This window comes from Cyprinus carpio, chromosome B22, assembly GCF_018340385.1.
Source record: "Cyprinus carpio isolate SPL01 chromosome B22, ASM1834038v1, whole genome shotgun sequence".
In the NCBI taxonomy this organism is placed as follows: domain Eukaryota; kingdom Metazoa; phylum Chordata; class Actinopteri; order Cypriniformes; family Cyprinidae; genus Cyprinus; species Cyprinus carpio.
The window spans coordinates 12,279,507-12,296,392 of record NC_056618.1 but is presented as its reverse complement, the minus strand read 5'-3'; the positions used below and the strand labels follow the sequence as shown (position 1 = coordinate 12,296,392).

At 37.9% G+C, this 16,886-nt stretch overlaps 2 protein-coding genes across 6 annotated transcripts in view; one reads left to right on the top strand and one right to left on the bottom strand.

Annotated features, from left to right (window-relative positions):
• Window positions 1–16,886, top strand: part of LOC109103223 (NLR family CARD domain-containing protein 3-like) — a 1,793,396-nt gene that overhangs the window by 938,472 nt on the left and 838,038 nt on the right. The gene's annotated exons all lie outside the window — the stretch shown is intronic.
• LOC109070511 (ribonuclease inhibitor-like) overlaps window positions 1–16,886 on the bottom strand; it is an 862,999-nt gene that overhangs the window by 506,375 nt on the left and 339,738 nt on the right. The gene's annotated exons all lie outside the window — the stretch shown is intronic.

Here is a 16,886-nt window from a genome sequence, read left to right as displayed (position 1 = left end):
GGTATATTATCCATTAAAACTAATCATTAAATATTTATAATCAATCAAAAATATTGGCCCCTTTCACTTAATGTTGTTCAAAATAGAGGGCACAATGCTTATGTGTCCACTCGATGGCGCCACAAGGACAGCAAATACTTCAAGATCTGTTCAAAGACTTGAAAAATGTTGAGTTATGTAAAATAAATCAAAAATGCATATAAATTCATTCTTTTCCATAAACTTTAATAAAGCCCATATAGTAATTATGCAAAAAACTAATCATCTCCGAAATAACCATTACGTTTTTATCTTATTTTAATAGTATTGACACCCTATTTCTCAAGTTATCACGCATTACTGAAAAAAAGTGATAGAAGAAGGGACACTATATTTTGTTATCCTATTTTCATGTTGTGCGATAATAATTTACTTGAAACGCGACACGTCCATTGTGTAACTGAATCATCTACACAAACCATTGTACTTGGACCACTTATGATCACCTGGGACTTAAACCACATTGTTTCAGTTACCTTCTGTGTCTTTGGCCACAACGCTTCAGTGACAGGAAATGTGTGAAAAAAAATAGCAACACAGGGGACAAAAAAAACGGCCTGTACTTTATTTGCATCCATCTAGCACAACTCTATTACAGGTGTTTTCCACAGGCCAAGACTCTTATTAGAAAAGGAAAATAGCAACAAAGGGGTTCGAATAAATAGTTTTTTAATCATTTAATTTCACTTTTCTAATGAATATTGTTCTGTGTATGTGATTTCAAAGTCTTGATGCTTCGGATTAACCCGTTAATTGCCATATCCCTTAAAAACTGGGGAGTGCCAGAGGATTACTGTAAATGCATGTGTGCCCGCGTGGGCACAGTTTACCTGATGCCAACCGGGGGTGGCGTTTGCGGTGACTGGCTTGAGCCCGCCATCGCTGCTTGCAGCGCATATTATTGTATGATAAAACTCATTCATAAATGATTCAGATGTTTAAATGTGATTGTCAGTGCAGCACTTAAATGTATCAAAAGAATATATAAAGCAAATCTACAATGTGTGAAAAATTTCCATGTTCCTTAAAACAATTTTCCATGATCTCTCGTAACATTTTCGACACATGTTATTCTATTTAATTCTATATTAAGTTAGCTCTGTGTCTGTCTGATGCTAACAATCACAAATCCTCTTCATACAACAAACAACAAGCAGAAACACAGTGTAAATAAAAGCTGGATTGTGCAGTTTTGACAGATGAATTGATTAAAAACGGGAGAGTTTTCACACACAGTGAGTTTGTGCTGAACTGACTGACAGCTTCAGTGTTTAGAAATGGTGCATCTTTTACTCGCTGTTTGTGTAATTTTATTCACTATTTGAAGAAAAGTTTGTTTTTATGAGACTTTGTGACTTTTCCTACATAAGTACAAAAAAAGAATCATATTGTGCTTTCTCTTCATTTCATGTCATTCTCAACAATACAAACAGCACTTTTTAAAATAAATTGGTTGTTTTTTTTAAAACAGTTTATTAAAAAATAATAGTTCTATGTGGAATATTTTCTCTAATTATTTATTTAAACAGCTTGGTTTTGTTTCCGTTTTCTTTTTCTTAGATGCAAAAACACATTGTAACCTGGTGTTTAATTTTTATACAACTTCTTCATTTCATCTCAGGTAAATATATAATTTAATATTATCAGTTGTAATTTAGTGTTTTCAGTTCTGGCTTCCACTGTTTGATGGATGATGTGGTTTGGTCTTTCTCTCTGTTTGTTTATCCTCTGATGTTCAGAAGAAATTGAGTTGCTGGTTAAAGTTGTCTTGTTATCTTGGATGATGTGCCCACAGTCCTCTCCATCAGCTTTTATGATGATGCTATATCCATACTTTCTTAATTGCAACCGCATGAGTAGTTGTGGGTTAGAGAGGTTTTGGAGCAGAAGATCTACAGGATTCTGGCAGGTTCATCATGTGGGAAAGTGATAGTTAGGTAAAGTGCTTCTGTCATTCTCTAACATTCAGAGCTGTAAAGTAAGGTGGAAAGGACACAGATCTGATACAGAGTCATTTTAGTGATGGACCTCACATATTTGTTCAGTGTTATAAAGCTGTTGCTGGGTCTTGCTAATGCGTCTCTTGATGTCATTGTCTGTCTTTCATCATGTCTAATGATGAAGCCCCGCTGTCCTACAAAACTCTCACATTTCTACAGAGGTCTACTCCTGTACTGGTACTTTAATTGGGTGAGGGGTTTGAGGTATTGTCGGTGTTATCATCTCTGTTTTCTGCTTGTTGATCTTCAAGTCTAGTTGTCTGAGTCCAGATGTTTTCTCTGGTGAGGGTTGTAAGAACAACAGCTAATCATCAGTGAAGTCAAAGATCTTCTCTGGATAAGCCTGCTCTACATTAAAAACAGACAAAGTCCACTTCATGAGGTCAACTGTCAGCTTTCCTCACAACGGAGAGCTCAGACTCAGAGGGGTGATAAAATAACCTTATAATATTCATACAACCGAACAATTGAGTACCTAGCGCACAGTATGCATGCACAGTGTGTAGTGTGTCATTTAGGATTTCATTTGGATAAAAATTAAATCCAAACAATGGCCATTTAGCTTTATTAATAAATCAATATGAAAGTGTCTAATGTTCAACAAATGAACTACCGTGAGTAAGTGTGAACATACTTCTATGATTACTGTTATTTGGGGGAAATTTCATTTCATATGTAGTTTGCTGTTTTCACCTCGTTCATTTCATTGTGCTGAGTCTTCAGATCACCTGTAAACTGACACTTAAAAGTCATTACATGACTGTCAGCTGAGACCATAATAATAACAAAATAATAATAATAATAATTTTTTCAAATGTTTTTTGACAATGTTTTGGTCCTATTTTGGATCAAATAAATGAAGGCTTGGTGAGCCAGAATAAACTCTTTTTAAAACACATTAAAAAATTTACTAATCAAAAACCTTTTTGACTGGTGTATTAAAACACAATTTCTAAAGTGCCTAAATGTCAAAATTACTGATGATTTTGGTACATTGAGAAGGTATAAATATAAAATATGAATAATAATAGTAACTTGAAAAAAATAATAATAAAACCAAAAGGCACCGGGGGGGGGTTCAAACCATTTCATCTGGTTTCTATATGTATTTATTATTGATCTCGTATAAAGACGCGTTGTTTGAGTTGCGCTCCAGTAAAGCACTTGATTGTGCGGTGATTATCTCTTCAGATAGCGAGCAGGACAAACAACTATGACTGGGACTGTCGTATACAGTACATTATATGAGGACACTATTATAATAAAACGCTGTGAATGTTTCAACGTTAGAGTTTAGTTGCCGTGTTTCTGCACGTTGTTGCGTGAAGAAACGCTCCACAAAAGGAGTTACATTCTCGAGACACACAGAACAGGACGTATCTCAACCAGTCGTAATATTAATGTTATTGCTGTATCAAAATAACGAAAGCGTATAAGAGATAAATGATGAGTTAAATCCCGTTTATTAAAAAAACTGCTATCAGATTCTTTATTAGTGGCCGGGTTTCTCGACAACGATTGATCTGAGAGTTTAAGAGCGGTTTCTGAGAGTCATTTGATTTTATGATCGTTCGTTATTGTTTCACGTGCGTTTCCAAAAAATGCACTTAACGCAATCGCAGGTTTCTGTGCTTTAAGTGCTGCTTAGAGGCGAGTCACTATCCGTTTGTTCAAGTGCTGAAATGTCATCTTATAGAATGACTCGTGATTGTAGTAACACGCTCGTTTACTGAAATGTTAATCTAATGCTGTGTTTCCAGACACTGTCAGCAGATTCTCATTTGACTGACAGGTTTCTGATCAATGTGGGGGAAGCAAGCGAAATATCTTGAAATGAAAGAAAACTCGGTTTTATCTTTGCAATAATACCCCTTCACAAGGCGTCGATGAAGAAAAAAAGAGGATAAACCGGAGTTGGATCAAAAGGAGCTTGGATCAGATAGACCCACTTGTAAATTCATCAGCAGTCCAGTGATCGCGGTCGAGCTTACACTCTGTGCTTTTCCACCACTTCTTATGGGGCGAGCGGAGTACAGGAGAGTTTTTTGAGTTTATTCCTCCAAAAGGTTCAAGCAGCTGATTCCATCGCTACAGCACTAAAAGAACGTCTTGCTGTCATCCTTCCAGAGGATCAGGTCCTAAACCTCACCATATTTCAACAGTCCAAACGACCCGATCACGTTCACCATTGATGATGAGTTTCTTATTGGAAATAAGGTAAGCTGCTACTAGAAATGTCAGTTTTTCCTTAATTGGCCCATTTAGGAGTAACCTGAGTTTAAGTATATTACTCAAAGAACCATGGTGACTGATTTTACCAAATAGAACACTTTTCTGCAATAATTTGTTAGTTTTGGAACAATACAGTCCAAACCTCCAGCCCATGAAATCAGTAGATTATATGGTTTTCAGTGTTAATTTCCAAAATGAAGTTTTCGAGATGTTAGGTTAATGAAGGGTTCTCAAAGCCAAACTTTCAGTGCCGGTATTGCACATAATTTTACACTTTCCCACAAACGCTGTGCTAATAATGAGGTAAATTCTCACAAACATTCCTTCGCTATAACAATGTGGGTCAATAATTTGAAATCTTTCTCTCAGGCTGTTTGTTTCTTATGCTTAATCTATTGCATAATGAAAATGATAAAGTATACTTCGTTTTTTTGTATGCCAGTGTTGCCAAGTCTGTGGTTTTCCTGCAAAATTGGTCTACTTTTATATAGCGTATGATGGAGCCAGTGTGATGAGGGGTGCCACTGCAGGTGATCAAAGGAAAATGAAAGATGTGGACCCAAATGCCCTTTACATCCACTGCTACGCACATCAACTCAATCTGATCATGCAACAGGCCACTTCTCACATACCCAGACGTCAGATTTATTTAATTTTTTTCTGACCTTGGAGGATTTTGCCAGCTTTTTCTCAAGATCACCCAAGCGCACCGATGTCCTTGATAAAGTAGTTGCCCATAGACTACCAACATCAAGCAGAGTCAGATGAACTTCCACAGCCGTGCCATCAATACAGTGTTTGAGCACAGACACCATCCCATCCTCTGACCAAACCACATAAGCTCTTTCTCAACCGAAGAGGCGGCGGTCATCAGTCCAGAGGTCCAGGCGGTCTCAATCCAGATTTGAGGATAGTCCATGAACGGATCGCAGCAGAGCTAAGTTTTTATTGCAGTTATCCATGGTAATCTGCAGGATTTCATAGAAAAGCTATCAGAGGGTAAACTATCAGGAAAGAAAAGTTCAGTTGCATTGATTCATTTACCCAATCCACGGGCACTTGTAATATCTTCTCATGTCTTTGAATGCTTTTTATAATATTTTTGCTTAAATATTGTACAAAAACAGTAGATCCTTAAGTTAAAGACATATAATAATAATAATAATAATAATAATACAAACAAAATTTCTCCCCTGCAGGGTGGCCACAGGTCATTAAAAAGTGGTAAATGTTGTTTATATCTGTAGACACGCTATAGGATATATGTATGTTGGATTAATGGGAAGAAGAGTATATCTTACGGTTTACTGAAATATATTTAAAAAAACATATTGTAAAGTCATCAAAGGCATGAGAAGACATTTACAATTACCCATAGAAGGTAAATGAAACAATACAACTAAACAATTTGCAAAAACTCCATCTAATAAATAATAAGATTGGATGATAGCTTGTCTCTTTTCAAATAAGAATCATAAATTGGTAATACATTTTTTTTTTTTTTGGCAATAATAAGGGTCCAAGCACAATGGCTTTTGTAGATGATACAGTTATACAATGGCCATGTCTCTTTTCAAATAAGAATATATAGGTGTCTCATTTTAGAAGTATTAAAAATTATTACAATTTTATATTCACTTTCAACTGGCCATATATTCAGGCATAGTTGGCGACATATGTTTTCAATATCATTAGGATATAAAAATATTAATGAAAATATGTATTTTTGAGATAAATAATGATAGTATTTTTGAGATAAATATTTTTCTAGTACTACAAGTGAACTATTTACCATTTTCACAGTCTTTAAATTGTGATCTAAAAGAATTTGTTGTGTGATTTCCTCTAGTGGACAACATTAGTATTACGGCCTTCATCTCTGTTAGCTCCCCTGAGCAGCAGAAATTCATGAAACTTGACTTATTTACTCAGAATGTCTTGTCCATGTGTATGAATTTCTGAGGAAATTATGGATCCAAACACTGAAATTGATTCTCCCTTTATAACTTAAAACTGGTCATTTTTAATTGTTGCAGCTGAAATTGGACATTTTGTTTGACATCACTACATAATGTTTGTTTTCATCCTTCACTCTATAGGTCTGTGATACCATACTCTCACACACCATGGAACAGTTCTCCTTCACAAACACCTTGTTAGTGCCACTTTGCTTCAAGCAGACAGGTTTTTGAACAGTACACAGTGGTGTTTTCCTGAAGATGCACTGAGCAGGACTTTTGAAGGTCTATCCAGTGCTCAATGAGAGTAAGCTGAAGACAGAGCTTAGTCTCATCTACTGCAAGGAAGAGTTCAGAAGCTATCGTGGTGCTGTGGACCTTCTCCAGCTGTTTATGGAGAACAATCTTGAGGAAGTCTTTTCAGAGACTGTCACTCTCCTCAAGATCCTCATCAGCACCACACCCATGACCACAGCAGAAGTGATCCGAGAGCTGCTTCTCAACCTTGAAAAGAATGAAGACTTCTCTGAGAAAACAGCAGCACCCAGGAGAGAGGCTGAATGGCATTGTTCATGCTGTCACTGGAGAAGAGACTGGGACTGAGATGACTGATTTCAACCAGAAAGAAAACAAACAGGGAGAAATCTGCAAGCCAGAAAAAGAAAGGAGAGCAAATATGTTCAAATAGTGCTACTGGCCATGTGATTAGGCAAACTTCATAGTGTGTGTGTGTGTGTGTGTGGTGTGTGGTGTGTGTGTGTGTGTGTGTGTGTGTGTGTGTGTGTGTGTGTGAATGATTACCGTGATTACTTAACTCATACTGATAATACTACTATAAACTGATACTTATAATAAAACTACTGCTGATAATATAACCCACATAGAACTCAAATTCACCGATTCATGGTACATTTATTGCATTCTTTAACAGTTTTCTTTAACATTTTTAATATTTTATCTAGCAGTAATGATACATGATCACCTGATAAATGACTATTTACAGTCCTGCATTACTAACAGTTTAGTTTTTCAGTTTGTTTGCGCACCCCCAAAAGTGTTTTTAGCACCAGCCGTCACTGATTCACACTTATAGAAACAAAAAAAAAATGGATGGGTTGTATGAAATTTATTTTTTATAATCATTTATAATATTCAGGAGAAATATTATAATTCAGAAACTGAAAAGAAGAGGTTTTGTTCACTCTTAGAATAGGACACATTGGACTGAATCAGACACTGTTCAAAACAGACAAACATCAACAGGTTTGTGTGAAAACTGAGTTAACGGAGTCAGTGTTACGTGTGTTATTGTTATTGTTATTTTTTATAATCATTTATAATATTCAGGAGAGTCAGTGTTGCGTGTGTTATTGGAGTGGAGGAAATATGAGGAAAGAAGGGAAATGATTCAAATGCTAAAGAAAGACATTGTAAACGTTTAATGTTCAAAAGCTTTTATAAGGAAGTAATTGGAATGTGGTCAAACATCTCATGATTTACCTAAAAAATACAGGATTGATGGAAACCAAGACAGGGGATCATAGTCCGGATTAATGACACTGGGACATTTGGTCATCATAATTTGGTTAAATCAATTTATCTAAAATAATATAGTCTATTTATTTTTTAGTTTTTTTTAAGTGTTTTGTTTTTTTTTTTCATTTCTTGTTTGTTTTGACTGGTTGTTATGGTTTATTTTGTCCTACAAGAAAAATCCTGATCCATACTTTATTCCAGTTGGTGGCGGTAATGCACCGAACAGTTAGGTTGCCACCCGCCAATAAACACCAAAGAAGAGCCGATGACGTCACCACTCGCGCGCGCGCTTCAGTAGCTGTGTCCCAAAGTTGAGTGTGCACACTTCGAAGACCAGACCTCCGAAGTGCACGAAGGGTGCTCCGAAGTGCGTGAGATGCTCCACCTTCACAGGATTTCCTAATTCCGTCACCAGGTGTTTCCGATTAGTGCTCTGTCGCATAGCAACGGTACGAGAAGAGCGCTGACGAGAGGACAGTCCCGCCAGGACAGGTGGAGCCAGAACTGCTCGGTTTTGTTTTTATGATTTACTCAATAATGGAGGAGACGCTGATGAACCTCAGGCTTAGCCAAGACTTCAAGTAGGTAAAACTACACTGGTTTGCTGCGATCTTCCGTCGGATTACAACTTTTAAATGCAGGTACTGGCTTGGAGCTTACTTGAATAATGTAATGATGACATACGAAAAAACTACAAAATACACACAAAGCAGTTCAAATGCTGACTGCTATCTTACAAAGGTGCAATTTTATGTAGTTTATTGTCTTGACCATATGTAGACAGGTTTGCAACCCGTTTTTTTTTTAGGCAGTTAACCATTTAAAAATAAAACTGTATTTAAAAAAAATAGAGCATAGTACAGCTTAATGTCCAGCAGCTTTAAATGTAATAACCTTGAACATATTTAGAAGTAAACTGCAACATACACAGAAGTGCAGCAGTATTATTAATGTAAAACCATCCTGACAAATTATTTTTTTCAAGACAATACTGCACCTACCTTTACTTTTACTCTCTCAATACCTGAAGTATATTAGAGTATGCAAGATAATACTTTTAACTTAAAGGATAGTTCAGTCAAAAATGAAAAAATCCTGTAATCAATTTACTCACCCTTCAGTTGCTCCAGGTTTGTAATTTATATTTTTGGGTTTTAAAGGTTTTAAATATGAGTAGTAGTTTTTTTTCCCCAATATGGTATTGGTAGTTACTAAAAGTAGTTTACTAAAGCATCTCAATATTTCTTGTACTAATTACGTTGTCATAGCTCTAAACAATTTCTCTTTTCCTTCTTTCCCTAAATCAGACCAGACCCCTGTAACTGCAGGATAGAGCTGAATGTGGCAGCGCTGGACAGTGTTTTTAATGGTTTTTGTTTCTGAGCAGGGAGACCCTGACTGTGCTGCTGGATCTACTGGGAAGTGAACGCAACAGTGATGGTGTGCCATGATCCAGAACCCTGGTGTTTCTCTTCTGTCTGCCAAGCGGTACATCATACAGATGGTCTCCAGAGTGTTTGAGATGTGCCTCGTTCCACTGTCACCACATTGTCCTCCGAGTCTCTGAGGACGTGCTGGCCATTCACCAAGAGATTCACCTCCTGAAGACTCCAGAACACACGGAGGCAGGGGCCGGGACTCAAAACTGATGCTGTTTTCTGATGTTGTTAAACCTAAGCTATGTTGTAAATGGTTGTAAAAAGTACTTTCTATTATGTATAGAAACAATTTGTTTTAATGTGTAAAAAAGTATTTACAGGACAAACAAATAAACATATAAAAGAATGTTTTGTGAAAAAAATTATAAGCTACATTTAAAAAAAAAAATTAACAATGTACATAAGCACTTTTCTTTTATTTACACATGTGAATATGCAAAACAAATACAAAATGTACAGAAAGGTACTCAGGCTTATATACGAATAAATTACACACAAACAAAAAAGTGAATAATGTATACAATTTATGCATTTCATTTTTAACTTGCGTCACAAAAAAAATAAACTACAGAAATTAGGTTGTTTCATTTATAATATGACATTTAAAAAATATATTGGAAAAACTGTAATGTACTCATTTTTTCCCACTGTTTTCTCTTGGCTAATGAAGAATGTATTTGTTTGAGTTTGATGTCCTCCCTGTGCACTCGCTCCCTCACCCGTCCCAGGACACTTCACAAATAAACCATGCCCTGTTAACAACAAAAAACACATGCTCACTTTCTCCAGAATAGTATTAAAACAAAAGAAAATGGAAAACATTTATGAAAAAAAGACAGGTTTGCGATCTTAACATTAGAAAATATGACACAGCAGGACATGCATGCAAAATACTGAAGTGCTAAAGTTTGGTTAAAACATTTGTAGACAAATTTTGCATGACAGCTCTTCAAAAACACAACAAAGGGAAAGACCATTGCCTTATATAGTGGCTGTCTTATTGTTTGTGGGCTTTATGTAAAAAAAAAAATCCCTGGCTTTAAACACTTTCGCTAGGTATTTGAGTAAATGAAAACACAATACTTACATTTCAATGTGAAGTCCTCCACAGAACTCTCACCTGCCTCTGAATATAAACACCTTCGTCCGATGCACGCAAGTGATTCTGGGATATAGAAGGGTGCGAAGTGTCCATAAGATGTACGGATTTCCGGAATGGGAAATGAAGGGCGCATTTGAAGTCGCTTTTGAAACTCGTCAGTCTTCGTCGCGCCGCGGTGACGCATTCGCACTTCGGAGTCTATGCACTTCAGTTTGGGACACAGCTAGTGTGGCGGTTTTCTGAGGTGAATAGTTCGTTATTTTCACGCAATTGTAAAATACTCTCTACACCTTTTGTTTGAGCAACACTTTTACACAATCATATCTGCATTATTTTCATCAGGCTCGGTGCTGTGTGTGTGTGTGTGTGTCTGTGTCTGCTAACACTTATATTTAAAGAGTTTTATCATTTCAATCATCATCAGTTAATGTTTTCTCCTCTTCACATAGAAAACGGTAAGATGTTGGAAATACTCTGATGTTATGAATGCGGTATATAACATTAGAAATGTTACGTGTGTTAGCAGGGTTTACATAAACCATATACATCTTAAAGACGATTAAATGTCTATTTAATATGAAACAGGAAAATGTTCTAAGAGAATTGCAGATGAGCAAATCAACATGAACAGACATCTGAGTGAGAGATGTGTGTGTGCTATTATGAAGAGTTCACTGTCTACATTTGAGGAATGTGTGTTGGATAAAAAGTGAGCGAACACAACATGTAAATGTAGTATATCACAGATAAATCACAGAGGAGACTGACTCTTGTCTGGATCTTACAGGAACACATGAGACACAGGTGTGTTTATCTGCTGCAGAGACACTGATGAAGAAATCACTGCCATCAAAGACTCTCAGTCATTTCAAATCCATAAAACACTTTTCATGATTTTTTATTGCAGTTCAAACGGCATTTTCTGATGCAGATTGCTGTTCATTTGATGCAGATCTTTTGTGGTGGAGCAGGTGAAGAAAGAAAAACCGGAAACCAAAATATAAAGTAAGATCATTCTGTTACTTCTAATACAGAAATGAAAAGACACTGTGCTGTTAAAATGACTGCTTTTGTTTTGTGATTGCGCCTCTTTGCAGGATCTGAAACGTGTGCAGACTGCTGTGTGCACTGAGGATGAAGAAGACCACAGCAGCATCCTGGAAATGATCATGGTGAAACAATGAAAAAACGCTCCATCACTGCATCTGACCTTGTTTTCTCATCAGGACCAGATGCTGCTGTGGTGTCTTCATCTTCAGTGACCCCAGAGCAGTGAGAGCAAATAGAGAAAGACCAAAAGACATTGAGGATGTGATTTTAGTCAAGTTTGTTCTGCTGGTTTCTGTTCATCAGTCAATAAAACCTGAGTTTCAGAAGCTTCAAAAGCATCATCAGATAATGTCATGAAGAATCTGAAAGTCAGGCTCCACTGACTGATACTGTATGAACACAAACCAGCAGGAGATGAATGGAGGTGAGTAAATAAAAAAACCACACACACACACAACACACAATGACCGAATTTATATGTTTAGATGAACTAACCCTTTAAAGCCCCAAATAGAAACTGTATGAAATATATGCATGCATTAATATTATAGTAGAACCTGAAGAAAAAAAACTTTAAGAAATAAGCAGCTTTATTGAGCGCTTGTGTCCAAGACACAAAAAAGCATTTACAAAAATCAGATTTACATGTATTAATTTGTCAGACACTTTTATCTGAAGTGACTTACAGTGCTCTTATTACAGGGACCCCAGTCCCTCTGGAGCCACCCGGCGTAAAGACAGCTGCGGAGATTGATCCAGCAACCTTCTGCTGACCAGTTCACTTCACTACACCACAAAACTAATGAAGCTATATCAAATTAGCATGCAATTGTAAAAATATGAAATTAAATTTAACAAATAAATAGAATGCTGACAACATGATATATAAAGTGTTTCACTCTGTCTAAGTGTTTCTCAGGTAGTGGTGTTTATGGAGAGCAGCACACAGATGTTTGGAGCAGACACAGCAGCAGTCAGATTGTCCCGCATGTGTTCTTCTGCTCTTGTTCAGGGTTGTGTGGTTCAGGGGCATCATCGTGGTCTTCCTCATCCTCTCTGTGCACTCAGACAAGGACTCAATGTCCCTCTCTCATCATGATCAGATTCAGTCTGACTGCAGCAGTGAGGGACGTGATGGACGGATGTGGGTTCACCTTCTGTAAACTTTCAAAAACAAGTCAAGTCACTTTTATTGTCACATCACCACAGCACATGTGCCTTGGTGAGTGAAATTCTTGGGAGCGTGCTCCAGAAATTGCAGAAAACAGTTAACATATAACCATACAGACTTCAACAGGTGAAAATATGCAATATGCACATACATATAGTCAGTACACACAGTGTACTATTAGACATACTTACAGTTAGCACTACACATTTTACGCAATATGTACATACATACAGTTAGCACTACACATTATACACTATACACAGAATGTACACAGAATGTACACCGAATGTACACATTCTACATTATGTAAACATATATATGCATGAAAATATGCTAAGGTGCAACAGAGTGTACGTGGGCTGGATACAGAATGTTATTGATGGTATCCAGTGGTAGCAGGTAGATTATCGTATTAAATAGTTCGGTGTTGAACTGTTAAAGTTAAAGTTAAAGTGCAGTGTGTGGTATACCATATTGTGGGAGTATGCTGTAGGGTGTATTAGTTCTGACTGTTCATTAGTCTGACAGCCTGAGGGAAAAATCTATCCCTCAGTCGGCTAGTGCGGGATCGCATACTGCGGAGACGTCTTCCTGAGGGCAGCAGAGAGAGCAGTCTGTGGGACGGATGGCTGGAGTCACTGATGATCCTCCGGGATTTCCTTATACACCGCCTGGTGTAGATGTCCTGGAGGGAGGGAAGCTCACCTCCAACAATGTGGCTGGCAGTTCGCACGACCCTTTTTCAGAGCTTTGCGGTTGCCAGCGGTGCTGTTTCCAAACCAGGCAGTGATGCAGCCCGTCAGGATGCTCTCTATAGTGCAAGTGTAGAATGATCTGAGGATGCTGGGGCTCATTCCAAACTTCCTCAGCCGTCTCAGGAAGAAGAGGCGTTGATGTGCCTTCTTCAGCACTGCGTCAGTGTGTGTAGACCAGGTGAGATCTTCACTGATGTTTACACCGAGGAACTTGAAGCTGCTTACCCGCTCCACAGGTGTCTTCTCGATGGTGATGGGTGTGTGTTCTCTGCTCTGTCTCCTGAAATCCACCACCAGCTCCTTGGTCTAGTCGATGTTGAGTGAGAGATGGTTCTCCTGACACCATTTAGTCAGGGTGCTCACCTCCTCTCTGTAGGCCATCTCATCGTTGTCGGTGATCAGGCCTATCACCGTTGTGTCATCAGCGAATTTGATGATGACGTTGGAGCTTTGTGTGGCTTTACAGTCATATGTGTACAGGGAGTACAGGAGCGGGCTGAGGACACAGCCCTGAGGAGCACCAGTGTTGAGGGTCAGCGGGGATGAAGTGTTGTTGCCCATTCTGACCACCTGACTTCTGCCTGTCAGGAAGTCCAGGATCCAGCTGCACAGAGATCTGTTTAGTCCCAGAGTCTGGAGCTTCTCAACAAGTGTGGCAGGCACTATGGTGTTAAATGCTGAGCTGTAGTCCACAAACAGCATTCTCACATAGGTGTTCTTATTTTCCAGGTGGGAGAGAGCAGTGTGTAGGGTGAAAGAAATAGCATCGTCTGTAGAACGGTTGCTACGATATGCAAATTGTAGTGGATCCAGTGAGGCCGGCAGCACAGAGCAGATGTAGTCTCTGACGAGTCTCTCAAACACACTTACTGAAGATGGGTGTGAGAGCAACGGGCCTCCAGTCATTCAAGCATGTGATTTTATTTTTCTTTGGTATGGGCACAATGGTGGATTTTTTGAAGCACGAGGGAACCACAGACAGACAGAGGGAGAGGTTGAAAATGTCTGTGAAAACACCGGCTAGTTGGAATGCGCATGCTCAGAACAATGTTTGAATAAAGCTTTGTTTCATGTGTTGTTGACTTGTGTTTATTTATTGTGATGGTTACTTTTATTTATTCTTTTACTCATTTATTCATGTCATGTAAATCAAATATAGCCTAATTGTTTCATTAACACATGCATTCATTCATGACTTGACTGAATATTTAGATGTATTCACCTTGGCAGCATTTGTCTAGTGTGAAGTCATGCATAGCTATGGTATATGAAAAAAAAAAAAAAAATTACAATTTGTTTGTTTTACAAAAAAAAATAATAATAATTATTAGTGACAATTTATGATTATAATTGTTCAATTGTGGGCTAGAAATGCTTTCTGAGGTAATCTTAATTTCTATGTAATACTTACATTTTTCAAGTGTAAAATCAACAGTCTTCTCCATAGGTGAAACTGTGTATGTTATGTACCCTTTAAGTACCTACTCATTGAGTATGCGATTTCGGACGCAGCCTCTGACTAACTCTGAGTGAATCTCTGACTGACTCTCTGAATCACTCTCTATCTGACTCTCGGAGTGAATCTCTGACTGATTGTCTGAGTGAATCTCTGAATCACTCTCTATCTTACTCTCTAAGTAAATCTCTGACTGAGTGAATCTCTGAATGACTCTCTGAATCATTCTATATCTGACTCTCTGAATCATTCTCTATCTGACTCTCTGTGTAAATCTCTGACTCATTCTCTGAGTGAATCTCTGAATAATTCTCTATCTGACTCTCTGGGTGAATCTCTGACTAACTCTGAGTGAATTTCTGAATGACTCTCTGAATCATTTTCTATCTGACTCTGAGTGAATCTCTGACTAACTCTGAGTGACTCTCTGAATAAGTTATTCTCTATGCTGTAATCTCTGAGTGAATCGCTAAATGCATAAATGTAAATGTCTGAGTGAATCTCTGAAGTTAGCCTGAGTCAATCTGTAAGTCTGAGTGAATTGGATTGAAGAGTGAATCTGCTAAATCTCATAACTGTAAATGTGACTCTCTGAGTGAATCTCTGAATGAATCTCTCTGAGTGAATCTCTCTCTGACAGTCTGACTCTGAGTGAAAGCGCAGCTGACTGACTGTTGAAGATGAATCTCTGAATCTCTGAGTCTATCTCTGACTCTCTTGAGTGAATCTCTGACTGACTTGCTGAGTGAAGTGAAAGCTCTGTTGAAGATCTGACTCTCTCTGATCACTCTGAGTGAATCTCTGGCTGACTTTGAATGAATCTCTGACTGACTCTCTGGGTGAATCTCTGAGTGAATCTCACTGACTAAGTGAATCTCTGGGGTTCTGACAGTGTTTTGCTGTTTAAAGTGAAAGCGCAGCAGTGTGTGTCACTGTTGAAGATCTGTGCGTCTCTGACTGACTCTGAGTGAATCTCTGACTGACTCTGAGTCAATCTCTGACTGACTCTGAGTGAATCTCTGACTGACTTTGAGTGGATCTCTGGCGCTCTGACAGTGTTTTGCTGTTGTTTAAAGTGAAAGCGCAGCAGTGTGTGTCACTGTTGAAGATCTGAGCATCTCTGACTGACTCTGGGTGAATCTCTGACTGACTTTGAGTGAATCTCTGACTGACTCTGGGTGAATCTCTGACTGACTTTGAGTGAATCTCTGACTGACTCTGAGTGAATCTCTGACTGAGTGAATCTCTGACTGACTTTGAGTCAATCTCTAACTGACTCTGAGTGAAGAGGAGTCCAGCCCGGGGTCGTCACATTTGGTTGCCGCAAGCACAAGGTACGCTCCTTCATAGAATCCGCCTGCCTCTGCTCACCTGGCTGCGGCTCACTCAAGGCGGTGTGTGACGCTTTTTCGTTGAGAAAGGAAAACTACTTTGTTTGGCCTTCCAAAAGAGGACACGACTAGAAATCATGTTTATACCACATTTATAACGGGTTTTAATGTTTATGTCTCGTCGCTCCGGCTGGACAGGGCATCACAGTGTGTTAAGGGGCGTAACATTTCCGTCACATGCTTGAGGTATTCGGCCAATCACAACACACTGGATAGCTGGCCAATCACAGCACACCTCACTTTTCAGACCGATGAGCTTTGTAAAAGCGTTTTAGAAGGCGGGGCTTAGAGGAGAAACAATAATGTACAGTACATGTACCTGTAATTTGTGTTGAAAAACAAAATCCTTAAAATATAAGCATTACGTTTAGTACAAACAAGTATTAAGATTGTAATTTGATTATTATTATAACTGCAATAAAATAATTTTTAACTAGTTGAAATTAAATACTTTACATTTCACAAATTAAAATGTTTTTTTTCTTCTCTCTGTTGAAATATCTATGGACTGAAATTTCTTGGAATTTGTTAATTTGCTCATATTCAAATTTGCCAGTCATTGCATAGTTTTCATGTGTAAATTTCAAATTTGTATTCTACAATTTATTTTTATTGGTATATATTTATGCTTTTGGCTTGTTTAGATGTGTGTGTGAACTACCCATATCATATTACTTTTCATATTTTGTGAATAAATACGATGAGTGACACTAAACTTGTGTGTATTAATAATTATTAAGCCTTCATATGTTAACAT